The sequence below is a fragment of the Phacochoerus africanus genome, chromosome 1 (assembly GCF_016906955.1).
Source record: "Phacochoerus africanus isolate WHEZ1 chromosome 1, ROS_Pafr_v1, whole genome shotgun sequence".
NCBI lineage: Eukaryota > Metazoa > Chordata > Mammalia > Artiodactyla > Suidae > Phacochoerus > Phacochoerus africanus.
In genome coordinates, this window is record NC_062544.1 from 225,182,836 (window position 1) to 225,199,919 (window position 17,084).

The 17,084-nt window shown below is 36.3% G+C and overlaps 1 long non-coding RNA gene across 3 annotated transcripts in view; it reads right to left on the reverse strand.

Annotated features, from left to right (window-relative positions):
- Positions 1-17,084, reverse strand: part of LOC125133553 (uncharacterized) — a 319,775-nt gene that overhangs the window by 69,816 nt on the left and 232,875 nt on the right. Inside the window, exon 4 of one of the 3 annotated variants that reach the window (XR_007136466.1) lies at positions 8,196-8,275. The exons of the other annotated variants lie outside the window; for them this stretch is intronic. This is a non-coding gene — a long non-coding RNA (uncharacterized LOC125133553). The remainder of the gene's footprint in view (positions 1-8,195; positions 8,276-17,084) is intronic. 3 annotated transcript variants of the gene reach the window in all.

Here is a 17,084-nt window from a genome sequence, read left to right on the forward strand (position 1 = left end):
TATGAGTATTGGAACCAAAGAATTAAGTACATGGTGTTGGTGGGTACCAGATTCCTCATCACTGAAATGAGAACTTATAGATGTGTCTAGAATAATCCATGTGGTAATGGATTAAAGTTGGAGACATCAATATGAACTCATGTTAAGCTTAATGTAGTTACAGATGATTACATATAGAAATATTTATAGATATGTATATATACATAGGTTAAGATATAGACATATATTTCTTTGCTATGTCAGCTGACAGAATCTAGAAGCAATGACACCAGTAATAATCGAGCATACTTAGCATTCAGATCTTATATTCGAAGAACCAGTGAGAAGAACCAGAGCACCTTGGAGAAATGGCTGATTCTAATACTGAAGCAGGAAATAAACAAGATACACCTGGAGCACTTTATAGTGCCAGGAAGCTAGGAAATACTAAACAAACAACAACAATAACAAACCAACATCGATGGGAACATACTGAAGAAACACAGGAACTAACTGAAAGTACCCCCAATGGCCAAAGCTGAGACAATTTGAGAAAATAAATAAAGAGCTTTGGATTATAACACAAAATATAAAATAAATATCCATAAGCCCATACTGATATAAATGACTGAATAAATTAATAAATGGGGAGAAGAGACAAATCTCTTTTGCAAGAGAATTCCAAATAGTGTATGTAGATAATCTGTCTTCAAGGAAGGTCCATAAATCCCTACCCCTTTAATGTGGGTTGCACGCAGTGACTTCCTTCTGAATTGTACAAGTTTAGAAAAAGGGAGAAGGGGATAACTTTATAGTGAAAAACCTAAAAAACAAACCTTCGGCTAAATGAGTCGTATCAACAGTGATGAATCATACTGATAGTATGTACCTTTGTTATGATGTCATGGAAAAGGCACTCTGTTTCTGAGGTTTTCCTCCCCCCAAAACACAATATCCCAGTCTAACCATCAAAAAAAAAAAAAAACCAGACCGGAGTTCCCATTATGGCTCAGCAGAAATGAATCTGACTAGTATCCATGAGGACACAGGTTCAATCTGTGGTCTTGCTCAGTGGGCTAAGGATCTGGCATTGCCATAAGCTTTAGTGTCAGCTGCAGATATGGCTTGGATCTGGAATTTCTGTGGCTGTGGGGTAGGTTGGCGGCTACCGCTCCAATTCAACCCCTAGCCTGGGAACCTCCACATGCTATGAGTGTGGCCTTAAAAAAACCAAAACAAACAAACAAAAAAAACAACGACCAAAAAAACAGACAAATTCTACTAAAGGGGTAGGGGGCAGCCTACAAAAAAACACTTATATGACCCAGCAATGCCACTCTTGGCCATATATCTGGACAAAACTATCCTTGAAAAAGATACATTCACCTCCTATGTTCGTTGCAGCACTATTCACAATAGCCAAGACATGGAAACAACCTAAATGTCCATCAACAGATGAATGGATTAAGAAGATGTGATATATATACACAATGGAATACTATGCATCCATAAAAAAGAACAAAATAATGCCATTTGCAGCAACATGGATAGAACTAGAGACTCTCATATTAATTAAGTCAGAAGGAGAAAGACAAATACCATATGAAATCACTTATATCCGGAATCTAATATATGGCACAAATAAAACTTTCCACAGAAAAGAAACTCATGGACTTGGAGAACAGACTTGTGGTTGCCAAGGGGGAGGGGGTGGGAGTGGGATCGACTGGGAATCTGGGGTTAACAGATGCAAACTAAGCACTTTGGAATGGGTAAGCAATGAGATCCTGCTGTATGGCATAGGGGACTATATCTAGTTACTTGTGGTGGAACATGATGAAGGATAATGTGAGAAAAAGAATGTACATATGTATGTGTGAACTGGGTCACTTTGCTGTACAGTAGAAAATTGACAGAACACTGTAAACCAACTATAATGGAAAAAATTAAAATCTTAAAAAAAAAAAAACAAACGCTTGACGGAAATCTTAAAACTGCTAAAGTCATCAAAAACAAGGAAAGTCTGAGAAACTATCATAGCCAATAGTAGCCTAAGGAGACATAAAAACTGTGATATGGTACTGTTATGGGATCCAAGAACAGAAAAAGACATTTGGTGAAAAAACTAAAGAACTATGGAAAAACTAATGACTTCAGTTAAATTAACAAATCAATACTAATTCATTAATTATGGGAAATGTACTACACCAAGGAAAGATGTGACAGGGGAAATTGAGTGTGAGGTATATGGGAACTCTCTGAATTATCTTCTCAATTTTTCTGTACATCTAATATTGTTAAAAATAAAGTCTGGTTTGAGAATTGTTAAATGACACAGAGTCAAAATTTTTTTAAAAAATTGATTGAAACATTTTTGGGGGGGGGAAGGAGAAAACCTAGTTTTGACCTACATATATTCACTGGGAAAACGTAAATAGATAAATAACTATGGAACAAAATAGTTCTATATGGTGAGAGTCAAAACAGTACAAAAAAGATGTGAAGAATGGAAAAGCACTAACAGGAGAAAAGACAATCCTAATGGAAGAAAACATAGAAAACTATCAGTTTAGCTGCAGAATAGTTCTGTGTGGTTAAACAAACAAACAAACAAACACCAGAAATGGACTGACTCAATTGCACAAATCTTCAAGTGCCTAATTTAGAAGTTTGGTAACTTATTAAGAATTACAATATTTATACTGCTCATCAATGCCCCATAAGATGAACAGTTTAAATAAAGGATGTTATTTTCTTATTCAAATTTGGGACATCTAGAAGAACATTACTGAGCAGAGTTACACCTTGGATTAGACAAGATAAACGAAGGTATTTTGGTATAGTTTACTGAGAATTCTTCCACCTTCAAAGTTACAGGAAAAAATTGTTTCTTAAGTTTCAGAAATTAAAATTTGAAGGCTAATATAAAGTCAACATGTAATGTCTGAATATTAACATTTCTCTTTTATGTCATCTCTGTTCTTCTACAAAAGCATGAAGTCTTTTTAATAAAAAATCCAAGCATAGCAATGTGTTATTCAGATTTCTCCTAATAAAAAACAAATTCTTCAAAATAAAAAAAATCAGACAAGTTTCAAATGTATCTTAAAAGACAGTTACCTTGGAAGAGACTATATAGTGACTCAAAACAGTACTTTTAAAATTACATTGGTTAAATCACAGATTTGGAGTCAACAGAACTGTTTTAAACCTGGCTCTACGACCACGTATGTGACCTTGAGTAACTTGCTTCACTTATTTGAACCCCATTTTTCCTCTTCTGTAAATTGGGGAAAATATTTTTTTTCTTAGTTTTCTTACAAAATTTAAATGAGAAAATATTTAAATAATATATTTCAACTTCTGGCACATAGCAAGCGCAATAAATGTCAGGTGTTACCATTTTAGAATGATAACAAGGCACTTCATAAATGCGCTAAAGTAGTATTCTTCATTTTGTATAAGGCTTTTCCATATATCCTTATAAAGGCATGGGTGAAAACACTTCTACATTTTATAAGCCTCACTTATCAGAGCTTGGACTTCTAAATACTTTAGACAGCATTCTCAGATGGACTCCTTTTCAGTTGGTCTTTATCATAAAGGAACACAATATTGTTCTTTCCTATTTCATTCCAAAGCTAAGATGCTACTGCTACCTCTGCCTTTCAAGAAATTGTGTAGAATAAAATGCAATTCATTAAAGAAAGGTTAAATGCATTTTGATTTTAAAAATATGAGGTGATAATTCAAGTACAAACTTGTTTTCAAAATGGAGCATCTCAGAAATAATGAAACTGTTGAGTGGTGTGAAAGGAGGTATCACACCAGATATTCTCCATAGTAATTGCCATTTTTATTTTTATTTATTTATTTATTTTACATTTTTTTCTTTATTTTTTCTTTTTTAATTTTTTTATAGATATATATTTTTTATTTTCCCACTGTACAGCAAGGGGATCAAGTTATCCTTACATGTATACATTACAATTACATTTTTTCCCCCACCCTTTGTTCTGTTGCAACATGAGTATCTAGACAAAGTTCTCAATGCTACTCAGCAGGATCTCCTTGTAAATCTATTCTAAGTTGTGTCTGATAAGCCCAAGCTCCCGATCCCTCCCATTCCCTCCCCCTCCCATCAGGCAGCCACAAGTCTTTTCTCCAAGTCCATGGTTTTCTTGCCATTTTTTATATCCAGGGAAAGACCAGGTTTCCAGAACCTGTGAACAGTACCAGCTAATCAATAAGCAGAGCATCTATGATTTAAGTACCCTTCTCCACTCCTTTTCTCGAGCATGTGAAATTCAGAGTCTATCCATCAAGGATTTTCTTCCATATGAAGAAAATTACAAAGGCTGGGTAAGCACTCCTGGAGGCAGACATTTTATATTTTCAGTTTCAGACTACCAGCCATATGCTAATCTCATAAATTTATGAGGGCATGGCTACACAGGTGGTTCCAGAATACAAACATGGAATAGGAGAAGTTTAGGTAAAATGAAAGAATAAGTCTATATGTTAACTAAAAAAGAAGAGAACAGAAACATAAATAGAGAAAAAGTGTAAACTTATGAAAGAATTATCTTTAAAGAGGTAATTAAGGAGATATAACAAAAATAAGAGTATGTAACAGAAGGCTTGACATTGTTTGTGCCTGATCACTTATGTGTTGTGCTTGCGACATAAAATACTACAGAGAGAAAAGAAGAGAGTGTGTGAAGGGACACTACATTCCTAAAATTGAAGCAATAAATTATACCTGAATCTCCCCAGAGACCTATAAATAGGAAACTGAAAGCGTTTCCTTTATTTTATAAGTATAATAAACTTTATCAGCTTTTAGTATTGGAAACTTGCACAATATTTATAGGCTGCTTACTTTCAATGTTATTCAGGAAATAGTATCAGGAGGCTAATGAAAAAGAAAACTGGGTTGGGGTCAGGGGTCTTTTTTTGCTCCTGTCCAACAATCAAGAATAATCATAAAGATTTATCATTTTGCTTTCTGGCCCATTCACCAGAAGATGCAGTCTAGCCTGTGACATAATTGGGTGGCCAGAGACACACAGCTTCCTGGCTTTGCAGAAGGTTATTACAGATAGAATTCCTGCACCAACACAATAAGAGCTGAGCTTGAGGCCTCCAAATGAGGAGACACTGACAGAGGGAGGACTGAGCAGAAAAGAGACTTGAGGTAGCTCTGTGCCATATGGTCAGATCAATAAAGAAAGATTCTCTGCAAAGCCACTATCTCCCAGAAGTATTCAATCACTCGTCAATGGCAACAGTTGATGCTCTGGACCTCAGGTTTATTTTTTTTTTATTATTTTTTTTACATTACTCATGAATTTATTACATTTATAATTGTACAGTGATCATCATAATCCAGTTTTATAGCATTTCCATCCCAAACCCCCAGTGTATCCCCCCACCCCCCCAAGCTGTCTCATTTGGAAACCATAGTTTTTCAAAGTCTGTGAGTCAGTATCTGTCCTGCAAAGAAGTTCATTCTGTCCTTTTTTCAGATCCCACATATCAGTGATAGCATTTGATGTTGGTGTCTCATTGTCTGACTGACTTCCCTTAGCATGATAATTTCTAGGTCCATCCATGTTGCTAAAAATGCTAGTATTTCATTCCTTTTAATGGCTGAGTGATATTCCATGGTGTATATGTACCGCATCTTCTTTATCTACTCCTCTGTCAATGGACATTTAGGTTGTTTCCGTGTCTTGGCTATTGCAAATAGTGCTGCAATGAACATTGGAGTACATGTGTCTTTGTGAGTCATGGTTTTCTCTGGATAGATGCCCAGGAGTGGGATTGCTGGATCAAATAGTAGTTCTATGTTTAGTTTTCTGAGGAACCTCCATACTGTTTTCCACAGTGGTTGCACCAATTTACATTCCCACCAACAGTGTACTAGGGTTCCTTTTTCTCCACACCCTCTCTAGCGCTTATGGTTTGTAGACTTTTTGATGATGGCCATTCTGGCTGGTGTAAGGTGCTACCTCATCGTGGTGTTGATGTGCATTTCTCTAATAATGAGTGATGTTGAGCATCTTTTCATGTATTTTTGGCCATCTGTATGTCTTCTTTGGAGAACTGTCTGTCTAGATCTTCTGCCCATTTTTTTGGTGGGGTTGTTTGTTTTTTTGGTATTGAGTGGTAGGAGGTGTTTATAAATTTGGGGGATGAATCCCTTGTCAGTTGATTCATTTGCAAAGATTTTCTCCCATTCTGTGGGTTGTCTTTTCATTTTCTTTAGGGTTTCCTTTGCTGTGGAGAAACTTTTAAGTTTAATTAAGTCCCATTGTTTATTTTTGTTTTTACTGTCATTTCTCTAAGAGGTAGATCTGAGAAGATGTTGCTGTCATTTATGTCGGAGAGTGTTTGGCCTACGATTTCCTCTAAGAGTTTTATAGTATCTGGTCTTATATCTACATCTTTAATCCATTTTGAGTTTATTTTCATGCATGGTGTTAGGGAGTGTTCTAATTTCATTCTTTTACATGTGGCTGTCCAGTTTTCCCAGCAAAATCTAATACCCATTTCTGATAAAAACCCTTCAGAAAATGGACATAGAGGGAACCTACCTCAACATAATAAAGGCCATATATGTCAAACCCACAGTGAACATCATTCTCAATGGTGAAAAGCTGAAAGAATTCCCACTGAGATCAGGAACTAGACAAGGATGTCTGCTCTCGCCACTACTACTCAACATAGTTTTGGAAGTCCTAGCCACAGCAATCAGAGAATAAAAAGCAATAAAAAGAATCCAAATTGGAAAAGAAGAAGTAAAACTATCACTATTTGCAGATGACAAGATACTATACTTAGAGAATCCTAAAGACTCTACCAGAAAACTGTTAGAGCTCATCCATGAATTTGGCAAAGTCGCAGGATACAAAATTAATACACAGAAATTGACTGCATTTCTATATACTAAAAATGAAAGATCACAAAGAGAAATTAGGAGAGCAATCCTGTTTACCATCACATCCAAAAGAATAAAATACTGAGGAGTAAACCTACCTGAAGAGACAAAAGAACTGTACTCTGAAAACTATAAGACACTGATGAAAGAAATCAAAGATGATACAAATAGATGGAAAGACATACCATACTCTTGGATTGGAAGAGCCAATACCATCAAAATGACTATACTACCCAAGGAAATCTACAGATTCAGTACAATCCCTATCAAATTACCAAGGACATTTTTCACAGAACTCAAGCAAAATATTTTAAAGTTTGTTTGGAAGCACAAAAGACCCAGAATAGCCAAAGACATCTGGAAAAAGAAAAATGGAGCTGGAGGAATCAGGCTCCCTGACTTCAGACTCTACTACAAAGCAACAGTCATCAAAACCATATGGTCTGGCACAAAGACAGAAATACAGATCAGTGGAACAGGATAGAAAGCTCAGAATTAAACCCATGCACCTACAGCCAACTAATCTATGACAAAGGAGGCAAGAATATACAATAGAGAAAAGACAGCCCCTTCAATAAGTGGACCTTAGGTTTAGACTTAAGAAGGTTTAGAAGTGGTCAAGGATAGTTCATCTAGGGCTTAAATCTCTCTGTAAATGTAAATTTCAAGTTGTAGATCAAAGGATATAAATTTAGAGCCTAGGCACTCTCAAATGACCTTTACAAAATTCTTCCCAGTGTTCCTGCATTTCTGGTGGGTCAAAACATTCTTGCCAGGTACCACAAATTTATGAAGTCTTCATAGATTCCTCAAACTTTTCAGGAGCTTTATGGGTAGTGGCTGCTTCTACCTTTTAATATTTATAGAAATTTGTCCACATCAGTTGGCTATTTTTACCTTTTCATACAATTGTTGTTGTCTTGCTGTTTTTGTCCATATAGTAACATCATTCACAATTCTGTCTCAAGCTGTTTCTAAATTTCTCTTAATATACCTATTAAGCATATATTAATAAAGATCTGTGTTCCAATAAATGTGGGAAATTTGAAACAAAAGTTCCAAACAAATTTAGCCTTAATATTTTACATCACTACTAAGAATTTTAAAAACAATTAAAAAAAACACATTGAAACCTCAAATTCTTTGATAGTCTGCTTTGCAGAGAATTAAAATTAACATAAAAATAAAGAGAAGAAACTTATAGCAGCCTAAGTAATAAATATGAATCTAATCTGGAGACAAGTATAGAGAGAAGTCTAGACAGAAAACTTACTTGATGTTATTATGGAAACATCTGGCAGGGGTACAAGGTACCAGAAGCTACAGCCAATGGTCAACTTCAGGTCAGCTGATCTGTGCAGGAAAAAGTACTGCATGTGGGAATTACATAAGTCAACTGTAATTCATACCCAAATATATTTATAGTTTTTTAAGTCTCATATCCTGGAGTAGAGTTGGACTGTCCTGTCAGCCAAACTAATAGTTCTTAAGTGCCCAGACAGCAAGAACACAGTCTCTGTCCTACTCTTATACTGCATCATAGAACCGCAAGGAGAAATGTATTTAATGAAGTTATCTGGATCTTGTTTTACTTTTTTGTTGCTCTTTATTTATTTTATATGGAAAACTGCACATATCCTCAAGGGTCCATGTCACTAAAACAACCTGAGTAACAGTGAGTGTGGAAGACTGTATTATGTCCTGCATCCTTCAGGTCCCACTAAGACAAAGTTCCAAATCGCTGGTCTATTCCAGAGTCTCCAAACTCAAAAAAGTTAAGATCTGTGCTGGAATTTGGATCAGATGTTTCAGAGATTTTTGAAGTTAGTAGGGGTCCTGTATAGGTCTCTGCAAATTCCAGTCTGTCCTAGGAAGTTGGCAGAGTCTAATTTCATCCAAATTCCCACTAAAATGAATGCTGCAGGAGGATGGGGGATTATAGGTTTTGTTCTGTTGGCTTTATGACCAGTACCTCATGCTCAATAAATATTTGTTGAATGAATGAATAAACCCCATGAACTTTCTGGGAGCTTATAAAAAGGTTTAATTACATATCAGGTTTCCTGGGAATTGTGATAGGCATGGAGGTCACGGGGATGGCTGGTTTGGGAAGGGAATGTTGGCATGTTCAGTACTATTTGATAGGGTCAGCTGTGGGCATTATTAAGAATACCATAACTATGGTACAGGCCCTTGGAAGAAATAAACTATATCAGTTAATACATTATTAAATTTTGGTCCATATTACATTTTTGCTCTTCTCTGGCTTATTGTTAGGCCAGATGACAAAGAGGGTAAAAATTTAGCAGGTAATATGAGATAACAAGGCACATAGAAATCAGTAACCTCCCCCCCCCCAGCTTCTTGCCTTTTTAGGGCTGCACCTATGGCATATGGAAGTTTCCAGGATAGGGGTTGAATTGGAGCTGCAGCTGCTGGCCTATGCCATGGCCACAACAACGCCAGATCTGAGTCGTGTCTGCACAACCTACACCACAGCTCACAGCAAAGTCAGGGATCAAAACTGCATCCTCATGGATGCCAGTCGGGTCTGTTACCCCTGAGCCATAACGGGAACTCCCAGTTCCCTTCTGTTTTTAATTTGGCAAGTATTTGAAGATCTAAACAGTAGAGAAGGTTTAAATGAAGCATCCTTTTGAGTGCTTGACCAAGCTTTCCCTGTAAAGAATTTTTTAACCATTGTTAAAGACCACTTTTACTAAAATTACAACAGGCTAGGTCAAGTTCAAACAAAATAAATTCAACCAAATGTCACAAACACAGACTATACAGATATATAACTGAAGAGAGAAAACTTTCTATTGTTTGGGACTTATTTTTCTAATGTAACTATTATCATAAAGTCTTTAGCCATTTCATCTATCTGATGGGCTGCTTCTATTGCAATGGCAGCTATTAGCTGAATTCTTAATGTTACCTGGTTTCCATTCTCACCTGAGAGGTTGTCATGTTTGTTTGTTTGTTTGTTTTTCACCTGGGAACAGATGTGCTATTGCAATGAACATCTCTGATTGTCCATAAACCACATGTGGAAAATATTAAATTTTAAAGAGTCCCCAGAACAACCTTTGTGACCTGAAATATACTAGCTCATAATCAGAGTGACACCAAAACACTGTATTAAAGCATCAACAACCATAAGCTTGGAGCTAAGGAGAATTGCTCCTCCAGACATTTGATTTTTCTAGCATAACCTATGACTCAGGCAGGTTCCATATAGCTGGTGCCATCACAATGGAAAATGAACCTCAGAAATATATGTCTGTAGTGTACAATCCTATGACACTTTCACATGTTATGTAACAAACTTAGAATTAGCAGCAGTCTAAATGCCTTCTTGTCATATCCATATGCACAGAGTTTTGTGTCATCATTACTGAAGGTCGGTACATCTAAATTTTACTTATACAAATTATACAAATTAGAAATGTGTATAATAGCGTTATGGCTTTATAACCTTCATAACCAACACTGTATTGGATTAAATCTGAATGTTACTTGATGATTTAATTTAGAAAACATAAAGATTGTTTAAAAAGTCTAGCTGTTTAATCTATTTATTTGGTCAAAGGATGGGAGTTCATGTATGGATATAAAGCCACTGAAGTCTAATGAGTTTAGACAACACATATAGTCAAATATCCAGCAATATTAAAAAAAAAGACAAATGAAGAATGAGTCCCAACATGAACAGTGTTTAATTGGAATGAGAGTCACTAACTGAAGAAAACTCGTAAGTTTAGTGATAAAGTTAAATTTTTGGTTATTTGATGTCAAATAGCAATTTAGAAGCAACAAGGTATTTGTCTAAATTTTTCCTAGTAACTTGAAATTTTCATCTACTAACCCAAAGCATTTGGCTTTCTGACTACATATTAACATTATAATAGCTATGGGTATTACATAGACATGTGGCTAGCACTATGGAAGTAGCACAAGCAAGAGTGACAACTCTAAAACAAACATAACTTCTAGGCCAGCATGAAGGCAGAGGCAATTGATGAGCAGGGTGGGTGTATCCTTAGGCATGTCCTGCTTATTTCAGGGGACTAGTGCACTACTGCCCACCAGAGCTTCCAATCCACATGTGACCTGTAGTATTCTCAGCACTAATATTTCAAACTCAGGAAATTATATTAGGTGAGATCCTATGGAGGATTCAGGAGTCTAAGGCCATTTTGGCTGAGAGAATTGCAAATATAGCTCCCAAATCATATTCTGAAAGGGATATGCTCCAGAGGCAATTGTGTGTGACTCAGTCTATTTTATTAAGCAAAATTTCCCTTTCATCCATAATTGGTTAAATAAGAATCCAAACCAGCTATACCCTTCTTGGGCCCAGAAAAGGTGCCATATTTCTTTATATTCAATCTCTGAAGCCCCGGAAAATCACTTCATGTGATTCTGACTCTCATTCAGCCTTTTTAAAATGTTGGTTAGAATAGGCAAACTAACTTTCTCAGTAACTCTAAAAAGCACATGCCATATTCACTACTAAAAGAAATGAAGGAGGTGTTTAAGAAGCAAGTGAGTAGATCCTAAAGGCTCAGGCAGTCATCACCATTTTAAATTTATTATTTGTGAAAGAGCAGCTACTTAGTGTGGGGATAGACTTAGAAAACAGCATAGGTCTTAGTCAAGAAACTAATGACCTATGTCAGAGAGACAGAGCAATTTAATCATAATATACATCTGCAAAAAGGTGGATCTTAAAACTCAAGTTGGAGTGGTGCCGAGGATTCTTTTCAATTTGGAAAAGGGTAGTGAAAGAAAAATTTTAATGATGGAGAATCAATGAGGGTATTCACCAAGGAAATGAGGAATTGAGTTATCCAGAAGGATCGGAAACTCTTTTATGACTTTGTGCATTTATTTCATTCCCAGAATTTATCATATCTTGCTTAACAGATGCTGATTATATCACATTCCCCTACCCTATTCCAGAGTATACACAATATATATTGATTTTCTTCAACTCAGAAGCCAGTTCTTATCAGAATACATGGTATATAGTATATCTCAGTAAATGCTTGTTGAATGAATAAATGAATTAAAGTTTAGTCTTTCAAGGATAACATGTACTCTGGCAGACATAATAAATCCTTAATAACTAACTTTTTTTTTAAAATGTGGTAAGAGAACAGGCTTGAACAAGCAGAGTTAACACATAGAGAAAAAGCTAGCAAACATAGGCCTGGCAAAACACAGTGGAGGGCATATTTTTCTATGCCTTAAAGTACAATTTCTCTTGCCATATTTTGTAGATATTTCAACAAAAATTTAATTTTTCTAATATTAATCTAAAAAAATCACTACTTTTCAGTGATTACAATGATACTAACTTTGAGATACTTATAAACCCAGAGTGGGACATGAATCAGTCATTTGCATCAGTCCTTTGCATCATATACATGCAAATTAATTTGCATTTGCAATGATGCTTATTTTAAAGACTATATGAAGATATCTGCATAGCTATGAAAATGTTTTCACATTTTTACAATTCAATTTAAAAACGCTGTATAGTGTTCACCCCTTGGGCAGATTATGAGCAAAAAGAGCCAGATTGAAGATGAGTGGGAAGTAGCACAGCCAAGACAGAGAGGGGACACCAAAAAGGAAGATGAGACAAAGATAAAAATAAAAATAAAATTTTCTATCTTCTCAGCAGTTCTCTATGGTACTATGTATGTTAAAAAGATGAGCTAAGATGCTAAGGTATGTTTCTAAATTTCATGGTTAGCGCCTCTGTGATGTACTAACACAGCCAGATCCCCATGTACCCACTGAATGTCAACATTAGCCATACATCATTTGTTTTCTGGAGTAAACTCACAGATTAAGCTCTAGAAGTATACACATTTGTACTTTTATTTCTATCCCCCAGAACAGAACCAAAAGAGTAAGCAGACTAAGGAATCTTAGGCTTGACTGGGTATTAAGACAAGGGCATAATGACAGCTAGTATGCCAAGGCCTCAGTGGTAGGAAGTAAGGTAAAATTGGATTGATTTCACTGGGACCCTCACTGATGAGAAACTGTGTGGGTAACTCATTTTCTCTATTTCCTACTGACATTTTTCAAAACTCTGGAGTTGAACGCTAAATATGCCCTTTACTCCACCTTTCCAACTAATTTGGTGAAGGACACAGGAAGCTGATTTGTGAAATCTATGATATGTCAAGAGAATCTTAACTTACTGGGATACAAAATTCAGCTTTCTCCTCAACAGGATTCTGACTGGAAATAACACCGTAACCATAGAAACATATATTCAATGAATGGTCATGGGAGAAATGATATCACAATACCATTCAAAAAAGAAAAAAAGCAGAGAAAATTCCCTGCCAAATTTGATACAGAGAAGGATTTTTCTCAGTACAAAGGCACTGCAGATGCTCAGATAGGAGGATTTAGGTTTTTCTTCTGACTCTCACAAGTGGACACCTTTCTTTCATTCACTTCACAAATATTTTTTTAATGTCAACTACATCTCATGTACTAATCTAGGCATTATAGCAAACAAAGCAGACCAAGTGATAGATGCAAAGAAGAAGAACACAGGGAATGAGGATAAAGCATTAAGACGCTGCAAAATAAGGACACTCATTATTAAGGGATGGTCAAGAAAGAGCACTATGAAAAGATAATAATTAAGCTGACACCCAAAGAAAGTGAGGAAACAAGGAGGATATATCATTCTGGCCAGAAAGAACAGTATGTGTAATGGCCCTGCAGTGAGAATACTTTTTGGGTGTTGGAACAAAAACTGGAAGGCCTACAATACTGGAATAGAGTAAATGAGGGTAACAGAGTTGGGTGACAAGAGTGATATAGTGGTGTCTGATCATATAGACACACATGGGTCATAGAAAGAACTGGAGCTTTTACTTTGAGTGATAAAGGAATTTCTTGGCACATTTACCCAAGGGAGTAAAATGATGCTGTCGGAAGATTTAGAAGATTTATACTAGGTACTATGTGGAGATTGAATTATAGTGGGGACTAGGTAAGAAGCATGGAGAGCAATTAAGGATGCTTTATTTCTACAATCCAAAAATGAGAGGATAGTGACTTGGGACAGGAGAGTAACAGTAAATAGAGCAGTGGTAGGATTATCAATATATTTTGAAGGCAGAACTCAGAGAATTTGCTGACAAAATGAATGAAAGTGGCTAGCACAGTACATTACTGGCACATGAATAAATAAATATTGATCAAATAAAAAAATCATCCAAATTCAATTTACTCTGGTTTTGTTTTTCAAAGAAAATTAACACTTAGAGAAGTAAAATTACTACTTTTTTCACAATAATGCTAACATTTTGCATTTTCATAGTAGCTTCTTCCATGGTACTTATGATGATCTTTCAGTGTGTCAACCTGCCTAGACTACAGTCTCCAGTTATTCAATGAACTGTGAAGGTTCAATTTTGCAAATGTGATGAAAACACATAATAATTTGACTTTATTAAATACAGGATATTATCCTAGATAGGCCTGGGTAGGCCTGACTCTTATATGTTGAAAGGTCTCAAGAGCCAAGACTTCCCCAATGAAGAAGAAATTCTGCCTGTGGACATTAACTTCAGCCTATGCCTAGAGCTCATGGTCTGCCCTATAGATTTCAGATTTGCTTAGCCAGCTTCCACAATTACATAAGCCAATTTCTTGCAATAAACCTCTTAATGTAATCTCCTACTAGTCTGCATCTCTGGCTGAATCCTGACTGACAGTGCTGAGTTAAATTCCTCCAATGTAAACTTCCAAAGGGAAATAAATTATTAGTCAACTGTTAGAAATAACTTAACTCTTGTAGTCTGCTCTACTAGTTTAGAAAAGTAAAAAATACAGCTGGGAAGAAAATTCTGTCATTTTTATACAAATAATATGATTGAAAACAAGTTTATGCAATAGCAGAGTCCTCAGGGGATGAGTAAAATTTTTAAAACTAGAAATAAGTCACCGATTCCTGGTTGTATTTGAGAGTGTTGTCTTAATGATAGAAGGCATAACCACTATAGATTGTATGAATTTATCTTGGGGACTACTTGCCTTCTCCCACCAATGTAGATTGTATACAGAAAATTGGTTAGGGGTAGAGAAGAAAGACCCAAACAGGTACCAAGGCCAATTGATACAATGAAGAAAGCCCTGGTTTGGGAGACATAAAACTTAAGTTTTTACTCAAGCTACTATTTTAGTGAGGTTATTTTGATCACAAGGAAAAGGGTTTCATTCTGATGACCTGAAGAAGAGGGAAGTTTGCCATAACATCAAGATATGGAGTGAAACTGGAACCAAAAGCGAAGGGCAATGTCAGGGAGCCTTGCTTCTTACCAGCTGCCTTTCTCATGGACTGTATGAATCTCTCTCATTCAGCCTCTGCTTCTTTGCCCATCCAATCATTTTATTCTCTCAGCCACTTGCTAACTTATTATATTATTCTATGGCTCTGAGCTTGAATTACTTATGGCTTCTCTTTCATTGCCTAGGTTCTAGCTCATAGTTGGCTCACTAAGTAGTTTCTTTCAACTCTGCTTCCACTGTTAACTCTCCCTTTCTTGTGTCTTCTAATTAAAATTCTCAAGAGAGAGAAGAGAGGGAATCTGATTGCCCCAATATGCAGAAAGTTGTTGTTAAAGGTTAAAGGTCATAACACAAGTTATTGACAACTTATTCTGATCAAAAAAGGGGTATGGATGGGATATGCAGGGCAGGAAAGTTAAAGGTGAAAAGCATGGCCAAAAGCTATTGTTATCTGTCTTTTTTGAGCACTAACAGCTCGACATCCTTTAGTTCTGCAACATTGTAAGGGATATTTTCTTATCTTTGGCCCATCTTTCTTTCTGTCTTTGACAACCACTTCTTTTTCCACCTAATGTTCCCAAGGGCTCTGTCCTGGTTCTCACACTTCTAGAGGGATTCTTGGGCAAATCTCTGTATGATCAAAAGAAGTCTTTGAAACCACATGTGCATCAAACATTGCTTGAAAAAATAAGTGTGCTAAGTTTCCCATATATACATTCTAATTGGTTCCAACATATGTTGAATTTTCTGTTGTAATTAAAGCTTTAATGTTAAAAGGGAGCTCTCAAATGTAAAAAGATTGATAATGGTACACCTTTCCATAGCAATGTCATCCTCATTTCCAGCTTTGTTACCATTTTCATGCCAGTGACTCCAAATCTACATCCAATTTATTAACACAATGTATAAAAAAAGAAGTATGTGCCAGACATAGGGCTATTCACTAGCATTACTATAGTGATTAAGATATAACCTCTCTTTCCAGAAGCTCATAGTTAAGTGGGCAAAAATGATCAGTAAATGGATAATTATGATAAATCCTTAAATAGGGATATGCATTGAGGGCTATGCATGTCTGGACCTTAAGGGACTTGACTGTGGAGGACTTCTCAGAAGAAAATGATAGGTGGTAGATACTCAAAAACATTGGTAAACAGGCATTGATAAGATCAGTAGTTTTCAGCCATTATTATGCATCAGAAACATCAAGGAGGGGTTGAAAAATATAGATGTTAGGTCTCTATTCCCAGAGATTCTGATTTCATTGTTCTGGGGGTGGATAATCAGTATTAATTTTTTAGGCAATTACATAATTTTAATGGAAAGGGAAGAGTTGAAAGTCACTGGCTTGTGTGAAGCTGAAGAACATAGGCAAAAACACTTCAAAGAGTTATTAGCATGTTCAAAAGCCTGAAAGCAGGAAAAGCACTCACCTCAGGGCTAGCTGCCTGGAAAATAGACTCTGAGGCTGATATTCACATGTAATACAAAGACAGAACCTTTGTCTCCTGAATCATCAGGTGATTGGTTTAGACTGCCCCTAGGGAGGCATGTGGCCTTGGATGAGGCAGTTCCCTTCAATTGAAGAAAATTTCAAGAGATCATATCAGCTACAGAGCCAACAGGCTGACAGGTATGGGATGAATATATCACTTCTGAAGAGGGGATCTAGGTGGTATAACACAGCATCCAACACAGGCCAGCCCATGCACCACATGGAGCCACACAATTCACATGGTAAGTTCATCCCACTAGGACACACAGAGCCAACCTGACAAGGAACCAGGCATGTCCTTTTCTCTGTGTCAGTTGGTCAAAATAGAACTCACGT